Genomic DNA, 13181 nt, shown 5'->3' with positions numbered 1-13181 from the left:
AGATGTCACAGAACAGAAATAGAAAATGGGATAATTTGAATAAGTACCTTCATGAAGCAGAGATGTGCACTGCCTAATATCACAAGATCATTTTCATCACAGACGGAGTTAACAAAGGCAATGTCAGCCATGGCCAGCTAGGTTATGCTGCGGTCAGGGACAACTCAAAATTTCAGTGACTTAAACAACAAAGGTTGGTCACACATGCTTTCTCTGTAACCCTGGATAGGCTGGAGTCTCTGGTCCACATCATTGCCATCCTTACTTGGGGACCCCGGCTGAGAGCTGCTATCTGGAAATATTGCTGGCTACCATGGTAGAGAGAAAAAAAGCTCTGAAGGGTCTAATATCAACAATTAAATGGTCTGCCCCGGAAGTGACATGACACTTCTGCTCACAACTCATTGGCCAGAACTAGTCACTTGGCCCCAGCTGACCACAAGGAGGCCCAAAGTACAGTTCTGTAAGGTGCCCAGAAGGGGCAAAACAGGAACACGGGGCAAACAGCACTAATGGCCAGAGCTGTGGAATTTTGGAACTTGGGTTTTTAGGCCAGAAGCTTTTCAATAAGTTCAACTCAGCAGCCATTCCCATGCACCTATAAAGGCAGAGCAAAGCACCCGGCACTGTGAGGGGATGTAAGAGGAGATGGTTCAACTCAGCAGCCATTCCCATGCACCTATAAAGGCGGAGCAAAGCACCCGGCACTGTGAGGGGATGTAAGAGGAGATGGCAGACCCTGACATTAGGCAGCTTCACGCTTGCTCAAGAGAAAGAGAGGTTATAAAGCATTTGAATAACAAAGTCATATAGTATTGACCGTCAAAAAGAGCAGTGCCAACAATGCTGCAGAAGTTGAAAGCGAGGATGATTCTGGAATAAAGATAGGACTGAGCTACACTCTAGAAGGATATATGGGATTTGCAGGAGTGGAGGGCACTTCAGGTTACAGGAGAGAGGAAACAGGGACAGAGGCCCAGAGGCAGAAATACCAGCTGGATTGTAGCAGAACTAAGGAGTTGGCCTGGCTGTGAGTTGTGTTTGCACGTGAGTGTGAGTCAGGAGAGGCATTGGGTACAGTGGAGCCATTCCATGGAGGGCCTCCGAGGTCAACAGGAAAACAGGATGGTGGTGTGTGGGAGAAGATCATCCCTCCTCACTAACCCGCTTTGTAACCTAGGCACCTAAACCTTCCAGGCATCAGCTTATTCCCCAAACCAAGAGTCATGGATGCCCAACCTTCCCAGATCCCCAGGGCAGTCATTGAATGGAGACAGTAGTAAACCTCGGGTCGCTCCTGTTTCCAGTTTCAGGCATATTTGATCGCTCATCCTGCTAACAAAGAATATTCAAGTTCAAGTGAAACAGCCTCTCATTGCTGGGGTCAGTTCAGCCCTTTTGCTATGGAACATCTGTTTTTGAAATTCGGCTGAGACCCTGACTTAAATCTGATTAACTTAAAAAGCAGCAAGAGAACATCTTGTTTTCATGAATGTCCAGGGGCTGTGTGTCAACAAATTAAAGGTCTGTTTGCGGTATTCAAAGTAGAAAAGCTGGTCGTGAGATATTCTGCCACTGGAGTAAATTTATTACGGGCTGTTCATTTCTTGGAATCATGAACCAAAATTTGAAAAAACAAAGTGGACCACCTACATTTAAATCAGCAAATCTCTGCTTGATGGCGGGTGAGAAACATGCTTTTGTTGTCAGAAGGTCACTGAGCTGGATGATTTCTAGAAAGATGCCCTCCACTTTAGCCGTGTGAAGTTAATATCTTAAGTGGCTTCCCTGTGTCTATATCAATTCCAGCAGATAGTATCTCATAGGTCATTATTTGTACATTACTTACACAGGATCTGGGGTTGGAGAGAAAGGGTGAGAATAGTTCACCATCCCTCAAACCTGACGAGCTACTTTACTCTTCATTCCCTTCTTTAGGACAGAAAAGTAGAGAAGAGTTCGATTTATCAGCACCTAGAAGAGCATGTGCCTGGCAAATAGATGTTGATATATATTTAATAAATACAAACTCCAGTCTCATACGTTTATGTTCCCTTTATGAATGCATGTCTGTAGTGTATTAATATCATTCTTGTTTGAAAAAGCTATTACTGCTTATATCGTATTTTAACCCAAAGAAAACCATTAGTCACTCCTGTAGTTCTCTCATAGCAGCTTGTATTTTTCGTTCCTAACCCTTGTCGCAGTTTGTATTTTATTTATTCATTGCCTGTCTCCACCATCAGACTATAAGCATGGTGAGGGCAGGGTAGTTGCATTCACAACTTATTTGCTACACCCAGTAAGGTAGCAAATGGCACTTCATAAATGTTTGTTGAATGTGTTTATTGAAGTTATCGTTGTGATGATGGTTGTAGAGCCTTTACCACTCTTGAATATATATGAATTTAAACACAGTGAAGAAGACATTAGGGCTTAAAATGCAGTTGAATGTGGAGAGGCTTTTTGTGTGATGACACACTCGCATTCATTTGGCCATACACTCTCTCTCTTTTTTTTTTTAAACATCTTTATGGGAGTATAATTGCTTTACAATGGTGTGTTAATTTCTGCTGTATAAAAAAGTGAATCAGCTATACATATACATATATCTCCTCCCTCTTGCATCTCCCTCCCACCCTCCCTATCCCACCCCTCTAGGTGGTCACAAAGCACCGAGCTGATCTCCCTGTGCTGGGCAGCTGCTTCCCACTAGCTATCTATTTTACATTTGGTAGTGTATATATATCCATGCCACTCTCTCACTTTGTCACAGCTTACCCTTCCCCCTCCCCATGTCCTCAAGTCCATTCTCTAGTAGGTCTGCGTCTTTATTCCCATCTTGCCCCTAGGTTCTTCATGACCTTTTTTTTTTTTTTAGATTCCATATATATGTGTTAGCATACAATATTTGTTTTTCTCTTTCTGACTTACTTCACTCTGTATGACAGACTCTAGGTCCCATACACTCTCTTGAAGGTCATGGTGGGATGGGTTGGTCTAACCATCTCTATGTTCTCAACTGAAAGTTGTCAGCCCACATCTGCCATGTAGCTGGCCAAGATTAATGTCAAAGCACATGGCAATAGTTTAGGATTTTTTTTTTTCTCTCAAATAGTTAACTCGTTCCTGGTAGAATTAAACCTATGACATTAGCCTTATTAGTAATAAATTTTGATCCAGCAAGCTACGTGGTAGAGGCAGTACAAGGATTACAGTCAGAAAGATATTTCAGGTGTCTGATAGGCATATAACTTAATGTGCTTGTCTGGTGGTCACTGTTGACCTTTCTGATGGTCAAGCAAAATACCAACACTTTAGCTTGAGTGGGAACAAAGTGGATTCACTTGCTCTATTTTACTTTGGCTGCCTGTGTAGACAGCGTTGAAATGGGACTGACTTGTGGGTTCTAAAGAATCTCAAGAGAAATGCTCATTCATTTAGAAGAGGTGCAATTCCACATTACTTTCTTGCTTTGTATACTTGAAAACATTCCCAAAGAAACAAAGTTGGATGCAGCAAAAATAATGGGAGAAAAGAAAAATAATACTCTGAATTCTGAACAATTCTACTTTAATAGGTTGATCTGTCTGCCAGCTGGCCTCAGTGTTGACTACTTGTAATATATACTTTTGGTAGGCCGCAAGTAGTTCTTGGAACTGTTTATATTAGATTGCAGAAACTTAATTATTCTAAAATTGGCAGGACTCGCTTCGGTTACTTAATACAAAGTTGCTTAGTCATCTCTATACATGGTGTGGACAGCATTGTTTAAGTGTGAAAAATTGGGAAATGCAAATGTGCTCCAAAGAGATTACAGGTCAGGTAGAAAAATAAGAAGGTATAGTTGTTTCAAGATGCTTGGCAGGTGTTTGCCACATGTTTTAATTTGACAAGTTAGGTGACTGTTGAGTTGAAGTCCTTGATTACAAGTATTTTTCCATTTTCTTTGTGGATTTTGTCAGAAGTAAAAAGCTGCTGCTGCTGCTTGTTAAATCATATTCTAATCCGACATTTTGCAAAGTACACGTTTCCCAGCAAGTGTGTGAGGAACTCTAGAATCAACCATTGGAATAGCTTTTCTGTTTTCCGAAACAAACAAAGATGTCATTTCAAGCCGGTCATCACAAAGATCCTTCTTTTGAATCTTCTGATTTGAACACTTTTCTTACTGTACTTTAACTACTGCCTTCCAAGTGCAATACAGATTTATAGAGCTTCAGCAAGGAAAGAGGCAGGCAAAATGAGTTTCTTCCATGTATTTTAGAGTCTGAGGTGGCGCCAGAGGTCTCCAGTTTTTCCAGGAATGCCCATGGCAACCTCACACTCTTCCTGTGACCTGGGCAGGGGCTCCTAAGAGAGATGGTGAGAAAAGATAAAGGTCCTGTAGCCAATGGGTAGTGACACCAGGCCTGGGAGGGTAGGTTCCCAAGAAAACATCCAGAACAGGGCCTTATGTTTCTAATTACTGAGCATGGTTACAGAGTAAAATCAGGCAACACTTTTTTAGACTGATGGAAGCATTTAAATCAGCTCTGAATGTCAGTGTTTTCTAATTATGATGGAGGAGTGGCAAGGCATCTCCAAAGGCCTTGGAAATTTGGGGCGTTTCAGTTCAACCCTAATTCTCTTCTTTTCTTATTCAACATATGTCTTCTTTGTCCTTCTTTTTCTTTGAAGGTCCCAGAACAGACTGATTCCCTCAGTTACAAATGTCTGATACCCCTCTTTCCTGAAAACAGAATGTCTTTCTAAGACCAGTTTCTTTTCCACTAGAAGAAAACAACTGCAACTACAAATCACAGTATAAAATAGAGCTTCCTAGTGAACCACCATCCCCAAGGTTACTAAGAGCTCAACTGGAGGCATGGCCTTTTGATCATGTCTTAGCCAAGTTCATCTGTTTACCAATGAAATCCAAAAATAAGCAATGCCCCGGAATCCATTTTAATTCAAGTGTGAACTTAGTGCTGACTATAAGAAAAAATAGTCAAGAACTTTGAGGGATCACAAAAATGAGTAATAACCTCAAGGAGATTATAATCTTCTAGAGAAGACAGATATATACTTAGTCATTAAAATACCAGCTCCAATAATATAGGTATCAGTACAAACTCTTATCAGTGAGTACAAGGTTCAGAGATCCTGTAGTCTCATGCTAGTCTTAAGCAGGCCTGCACTGTGAGCCATTTCTTACTTGAAGGAAAGTCCAGAAATTCCCAAACTAACAAGTGGGTGAAACTACCATGTAAATGATTCATGTGAAAGGAAGGAGGAAGAAGTCTAGGCACTTTTCAATTTATTATTTAACTTCTTTGCAGATTTACATGTTTAAATTGTGTATTATGTCCAAAGACATAAGGGATGATGTCCCTTGGTTTGGTTTCAAAGCTTATCGTCTTAGATTATTAACTCCCAGAAGATAGTCTCTAACTCGCTTCCTAATTCCAGAACACAATAAATGCATTTGATGATCATGATGAATAGATGTTTAATAACTTACTAGGGAATAAATAGTCCCTGATCGTAAGAGCATGTCCTCCATGTGCAAAAATGTTGCCAGTAACAGAGTACCTCTAAGACATACCTTTGCATTGTTCCCAGCAGTGTAAATGGATTTGCATCCTGCCATCTAAACTCTGTCACCTTGCTAATGTCTTATATTAGCAGAATATCTGGCTAAGGCTCTGGATCTTCTTGTTGATCACTAAATTGGAAATATTAGATGAAAAACCAATCACAAGGAGGAGACTCATGGGTTGCTGATATTTTTATAGCCGAGTAGACCAGAAAGGCCAGAGTCATGCACAAGTAAAACTACTGTTATGTAAAATGTAATGACCTCTGTACCATGTCTATAACCAGTAAAGACCCATGGCCTCCGATCTTTTGTTCCAAATAAGCCACTCTTAGGCCTTGTTATGCAACTCGAAGTGTGATCTCTCCTCAGAACAGTATCTCAGCTTCTTTTGCATTCACTGAGCATTCATTTCATTTCTCAGTTGCAAGTGTGCTCAGAACAGCAAGATTGCAGATCCAAAAGACCCTCCATAGGAGAACAAAGAAGTTACTAATGAGAGGATTAAAAAAGCACATCCGTGCTTTGAAAGGCTGACCCTACCATACCCCTCACTGTATTCCATCTTCTGTAGGAGATTGTAAGGTCTTTGAAGACAGACACCATGTCTTACACATCTTCATGTCTCTGAACTGCATAACATTACTTTCCGTGGTAAAGTCATTTTGTATTAGGAGTTGGAAGGCTTCACAGGGGGGCTGTCCAATAGAGCTTTCTGTGATGACAAAAATGTTCTCTGCATGGTCTTGCATGGAAGCCACTAGACACATGTGGCCACAGAGCACTTGCAACGGGGCTGGTGAAGCGGAGGCACTGAATTTCTAATTTAATTTTGATTAATTTAAATTTAAACTGCCTCATGTGACAACTGACAACCATATTGGGCAGCACAGCCTTAGGATCTCAAAAAATATCTTTTCACTACAGCCCTAAACAGATGGCTATTTCACCTCTACCTGACTATTTCCAGTAATAGGGGTTTACATTTTCTCAGCAGCCCTACCCATTGTCGAATAGTTCCATTGGGGTCAGGATCCCACCCTGATGTGACATCAGAATTAACCTCTGTTATCAGGCATGCATTTAGAAAGCACATTTATGAATTCTTTAAGCATAGCTATGCATTTATTTTCTTACCTGGGTGTAAGAAATTTCTTACAGATTGGTGTAGAATTTCTGTCTGTGGTAGGATTCGCTCCCATGCCTTTTGATGCTTTTTCTCTTCCTTAGGAACCAAGAGAGCAGCAGTGACCACGTGCCTTTTCCGATTTGATATGTTCTGTTCTGTGTCTTTCGGCCTAATTATCCTGGAATTTGCCAAAGAAAAGAATTTCAGACTCTCGAAAAGGGTGCCAAAGGAACCGTGTTCCAAATTTTCACTTCTCTTGCTCTTCTAAGAAAACTTTTCAGGTTGGCTTAGAGATTGGCCTAAATATCAGTCCTGCTTTTCCACTGATTGGTCATGGTTAAGGAACTGATACCAAAGCCCTATTTGTCTCAGTCTCCTTTCTTTAAATAGAGGTGAATCTACTTTTCTTACTTGGGAGGGTCAGTGATAGCCATGGGGTTTTGAACAACTTAAAGTGTTCCAAATGGGTGGTAACACTTGGAGATGACACATAAAATCCCTAAGTGTGTGGTCTTCCCCAGTGTGGAAACCAGTGTAGACAAACACCATTCCTTCACAAATCTAACATGCCCAGTACCTGCTCCTCCTAAGGTGGAAGAGAGGCCACAAAGACATTGACTTTTGTTACATTAAGTCTTTCCATTCTCCTGTTTGGCAAATGGAGAAATACAAGTAGAGAGAAAGTAATGATAAAAGACTGAGCAGGGGAGGAAAGAAAGAACAAGCCATAACCTGTTAACCTGCTCTCAGTAGGGCGTTGAGTTCTAGATTCCAGTGATGAGAGAAAAGAAACAACTTGAGAAGGCAGAGCTCCTCAGGTTGATCCCATTCATTCTTATTTCTGTGTTGCTGGTCTTGACACATGTGTCTCGGTGATTGCATTTTTTTTAAGTAGCACAGATTTTTGGAACAAAGTGGCGAAGGTTGAGCTAAAGTTAAGTCCAAATGGTATGTTAGAATCCATGTGTTTATTTGGTTTTTGATTCCCAAATGAACAATTTAGCTGAGAAAAGAGCAAAGCAGGTTGATAAATTGATTTTTTTTTGAAAAAGACAAAAGTTCATTTTCTGTAGTCAGAAAGAAAACACTGCCAGATTTACTGCCACTACTGCAAATGTGGGTTTATATAACTTTTGAGATTCATATATAGTCTATTACCAAGGTCTTTAATTAACTTTGTAAACACTGATCAGTCAGTAAAGTACAGAGATGAATCAGCTTGAGTTACATTTTCCACTCTCAGAATGGTAAAATCGAGAATAAAAATCCAACGGTTCAAATCAGCTGCAATTCCTGAGTGCCTGCTATGTCGCAAGAGTGAAAAGATTTTTTAAAAGACTGTATCTATTTATAAGATACAGAATCTTAAGAATGAAAGCATGTGGAAAGTAAAATATAGGTAACATATTTAAGTAGTAGTTAGAACAACTAATAGCAGTGGCAAGGCAGTAGGTTATTAATTACCAAAATGAATGATGGATATTCAAGTAGTGAGATATCACTACCAAACTAGAGTCCTCAGGAAAGGCATGAAGGCAGTGAAATCTGAGCCAGAAATGCACAACTGAATACAATATGGACAATGAAGAGGATGGGGCTCTCACTCCAGATGGATGGAATGGTATGAATAAAGGAGCAGAGGTAGAAAATTATATGACACATTTGAGAGGTAATAAAATAATTTTATCTAGGGCGCCATGGGATGATCAGCTTGAAAGGAAGGTTAATGCTTTCTAAATCAGAAAATTAGAAGAGAATGCACAGAGGTATCCAAACATTCAAATGTGGAAAGAAGGAAACATGTATATGCCATGTGTGATGAATCCATCTTTGCTGGATTGGAGAGCAGATACAGAACCGTAGTATTACATGGAGTAGGATGGAACCTTGGACGTTATCTGTCCAACCACTTCATTTTACAGAGAAGAAAGGCTCAGAGAGGGTCATCCCATGTCTCCTAAGTCTGAGTCCAGGTCACTGTTTGTGGAGTGGGCAATTTAAGGATTGAGGTGAGTGAAGATAATTTGAAGAGCAGAGGTGGAGAATCTGCTGGCGTGTGTTATACGCAGAAATCACCCGGTACATACAGGATGAAGAGAGGCATCACTGAGTTGCAGTGATGGCCCAACTGAAGTTAACATAAACCTTTAGGATAGACAAAACATGGTCCCTGACTTTCTCCCACAAAGCCTTGAATCTCAAGAACAAAAACCAGAAAGCAAATGATGGGTGTGATCCAAGGTCGAAGATGGCTATGATCTGCCTGGTGGAAGTTTAAAAGAGCAAGAAAGTCTGAAATAAAAGTTCTTGGAAGGCAGGAACCTTTTCAGTCTTCTTCACCATTATATCTCCAGTGCCTAGAGAGAACCTGGCACATAGTAAATGCTCAGTAAATGCTCATCGAAAATTGATGTTATAAATGTTTTTGTGGGGGGCTTCATGGAAGTAGTTGGACCATGTAATTTTACAGTGGGTATACAATGATAACTAGTCAAACGGGGATCTAATAACAGTTATCAGTGTTGAAAGACTAGAGTTCCTTGCAATAACAGAGAAATTCTTATGCTGGAGATGAGGGCACAGTGGATAAGAGGAGGAAAGTATAAAATGAAGAAGCACTAAAATTTCAAAGAAAAGTATGCAATGAAGCGGTCCAGATATGATCATCCTAGTTTAAGAATCTTACAAGAAGTAACAATAAAATAACAGAAGTTTAATAAACATTTGCAAGGTTTAATTTAGTTATCTCCCAGACATGATAATTCTCTGAACTAAACCAAATAGGTTTGAAATTGAAGAGGATTGAATAATTTTTAAGATCACTTCTTACCTGAGTTTAAATGATCCAATGAATTAAACTGGAGATCACTGACAGTAGTCTTCTCAGAATTTCTCAGTAGGAGGTGGGGGAGGGAGGCACCCTTACCTACTTCCTGAAAGGGAAAACAATTCCTAGAGGGGAATAGTGGGTTAGTTCAAGAATATTATTGTGGTTAAGAGCACACACTTTGAAATTCTTTAAAATGGGGATTATAATGGCTACCTCACAGATTTATTATAAAATAGATAGATAAAATAAGAACACATATTTTTAAATGGCCCAGCAGAGCTACCAAGCCACAAAATGACATGGAGGAAACTTAAGTGCATATTGCTAAGTGAAAGAAACCAGTCTGAAAAGACTGCATGCTCTGTGATTCCAACTACACAACATTCTGGAAAAAGCAGAGCTATAGAAACAGTTTTAAAAAAGGCAATGGTTGCCAAGGGCTGGAGTGGGGGAGGGAGGAAAGGATGCCTCGAAGGAGAACAGGGACTGTTTAGGGCAGTGAAACTATTCTGTCTGTTGCTGTAATGGTGGATACGTGACATTTTGCGTTTAGCAAAACCCATAGAATGTACAATACAAAGTGTGAAACTTAATGTGATCCATGGACTTTAATTAATAATAATGTATTGATATTGGTTCATTAATTGTAACAAATGTACCACTGCAAGATTTTAATAATAGGCTGTATTAGTTTGCCAGGGCTGCTGTAACAAAGTACCACAAACTGGGTGGCTTAGAACAGAAACTTATTTTCTCACAGTTCCAGAGGCTAGAAATCAAAGTGTCAGCAGGGTCCCTCTGAAGACCCCAGGGAAGGGTCTGTTCAACAACTCTCCCCCAGCTTCTGGTAGCCTCGGGTGTTCCTGGCTCTCCATATTCTCATGGCATTCTCCCTGTGTTTCCACATTATCTTCCCTTTGTGTATATCTGTCTCTATGTCCAAATTTCCCCTTTTTATAAGGGCACCAGTCATACAGGATTAGGGCTATCCTAATAACCTCATCTTAACTTGACCACATTGCAAAGACACTATTTCTAAATAAGGTAACATTCTGAGGTGCTGGGGATTAGGACTTCAACATATCTTTTGGTGGGGAATACACATTTCAATGCAAACACAGAAAAAGCTGGGCGGGGGTGAAGGAGAGGGAATATATGGATACTCTATACTTTATGTTCAATATTTCCTTAAACTTAAAACTAAGAAATAAACCCCATTAATTTTTTTAAATGGTTTAAAAAAATGCCTCAGCACATAGCACATATTCAATTAATGTCGGTTACTTTTGGAAGTTGCATTAACTTATTCAGGGTCCCTGACAGAATAGATTTTATTCTTGATGCATTCCAAGACCAATACTGGCACTGCCCTGAAATCCCAAGGACTTCCTCCAACCCATTCACCATTCAGTTTATGATGATTTGAAGATAGATAGAGCTTAGCTTTCTCTACAAATTTCTCCCGCCAATAACAGAGTACTGGCCTGCATGCCACCACTTCCTGCCTCGACTGTATTTACACCTGTGTGCGTGTGCGTGCCCACACATACATGCACATACACACATGCACACACAGACACACCCACACACACACATGCACACCCACATACACACCTAAGAGGGCTTCTTACCTGCCACCAACCCTGTCCCAAACAAAAGCAGAAACAGTAGGTCTCCTTATAATGTTGTCGCAGAAAATAACTCTAGTGAGGGCCACATGCCCATAAAGGAAAAAGAAAAAAGCTTTGCAAATATAAAACATAGTAATAGTTAGAATTCTTGATTGAAAGATGCACATCAGATATTAAACTCAATTTTTTTTAAGAATCCTAGATTGGATTTAATAAATAGATTTTAATTCCCAATAGAGGGAGGGAAAGGGAGAAGGAAATAAAAAAGTATCAGAGAATGAGACAAATAAAAAGGGAAATGACAGAAGAAATATTGATAAATATCTCCCCCTCCCCACAAAAGAAGCTGAGAGGGAAAAGTAGCAAGAAGGATAGGGAAGGGAGGAAGCTTCAGGATGTCCTGGCGTGGAGGTGAGACCCAGGAGGTCCACTCACGGCACCATTCAGCTGGGCCACGGGCTTGGTGGTGTCATTACCCAAAGGAAGGGCAGCGTGTTAAGTGATTTGAAGTCTCTAACATCGACTTATTACTTAGTTGCAGTAGCATAGGCATGCCCTGTTTCAAGAAAATCTGATATTTGAGAACCCATATTGAAAAGACAGGTATATCAGAAGGTAATTGTTCAACTGCCTTTGTAAAGCGCCTCTCTTCCTTTGACAAAAGGAGTCACATCAGGGTTCTTTCAATAGCATGGCTACAATCACCCCAGCCCCAAAATTTGGATTTTCATAAAACTTTTCAAGAACCCATCTGTCACATTCATTGATACGTACATCCCTTTGCCTGCGTTTCTCTTTCAGGCTACTCTGTCCACTTGTGACACTCGTGAGCTTTACTGTTTACGGAAGCTCTCTGCCTTGACATTTCATCACTTCGTTGATGGAGAGTTTGTTTCCTATCCAATGTTAGTGGAAGGAATTCAGCATTGACTGGGGGTCGGGGAAGAAATGAGAGATTACTAGCTGAGGCCATGGAAGCTGCTGCTCCCAAAAGAGGGGGAAAATCACTTACAATTCTCCCCAGACATGGCTCGCCTCACTTAGGAACAGTGCCAGAGAGGTTCAGAGAAGCTCTGTGATATAAAGGGTGTGAGGATTAAGGAAGACCTCTGCTCCATCCTGGTGTGAGACCAACAAAGAGCCATTTTCACAAGCACACACATCTTCCCACCCACAGACACAACACACACACCCCAGCAGAGAGTCATCCCACACCGCACGGTACACAGACGTGCTTTCTCTTCTGCCTCAGGTACACCCGCCACATGTCCACCAAGCAGATCCCAGAAAGGCACCGTCTGTGTAGATGCTTCATATAGCGCTCACTCCCTCTCTCCCTCCCCGTCAGTGCCTCACGTACACACTCAGCAGCATTCCATGAGTAGATAACTGGTTGGGTAGAGTTTCTTTTTTTTTTTTTTTTTTTTTTTTTTGCCGTACGCGGGCCCTCACTGCTGTGGCCTCTCCCGTTGCGGAGCACAGGCTCCGGACGCGCAGGCTCAGCGGCCATGGCTCACGGGCCCTGCTGCTCCGCGGCATGTGGGATCCTCCCGGACCGGGGCACGAACACGTGTCCCCTGCATTGGCAGGCGGACTCTCAACCACTGCGCCTCCAGGGAAGCCCGGGTAGCGTTTCTTTATGGTTGAGGAAAAAACACCCGAGTAAGTAATAAAAGCTGAGGAGTAGGAGGAGGGAACGGGGGGGGGGGGGGCGGGGGAAGTTGCGTGGGTGGAGAGCCAGTGAGCGTGGCCGGCCACAGTGGCCACACGGTGTTAGTCAGCATCACCTCCCCTGAGTGCTCCAAGGTGCTGCTGGGCTCGGCCAGCCGTGTGCATCTTCGGCCTGCTTGCGGATATTCGTTTCACCGCTCATTGGCACCTGCACCAGAGGTACAGGCTGAGCAGCAGCTGCCACTGCTACCAAGCAGCCAGCATGACTCCTCGGCTTAATGAGGTTGGAGCGAGACCCAGAGGCTTAGAGGCTGCTCTTTAAGCTGCTTGGATAAATTAAGA

General features: G+C 41.6%; 1 protein-coding gene across 6 annotated transcripts in view; it reads left to right on the top strand.

The window, feature by feature from the left end:
* The window catches only part of CALD1 (caldesmon 1), a 186428-nt gene that overhangs the window by 77170 nt on the left and 96077 nt on the right, over positions 1 to 13181 (top strand). Inside the window, exon 1 of one of the 6 annotated variants that reach the window (XM_060305278.2) lies at positions 12746 to 12830. The exons of the other annotated variants lie outside the window; for them this stretch is intronic. The gene's annotated coding sequence lies outside the window, so the exon portion shown is untranslated. Of the gene's footprint in view, positions 1 to 12745; positions 12831 to 13181 lie in introns of those variants that run through there. 6 annotated transcript variants of the gene reach the window in all.

Source organism: Globicephala melas, chromosome 9, assembly GCF_963455315.2.
Source record: "Globicephala melas chromosome 9, mGloMel1.2, whole genome shotgun sequence".
Lineage (NCBI taxonomy): Eukaryota > Metazoa > Chordata > Mammalia > Artiodactyla > Delphinidae > Globicephala > Globicephala melas.
The sequence above is the reverse complement of the archived record's forward strand: the minus strand, read 5'-3'. Positions and strand labels throughout refer to the sequence as shown.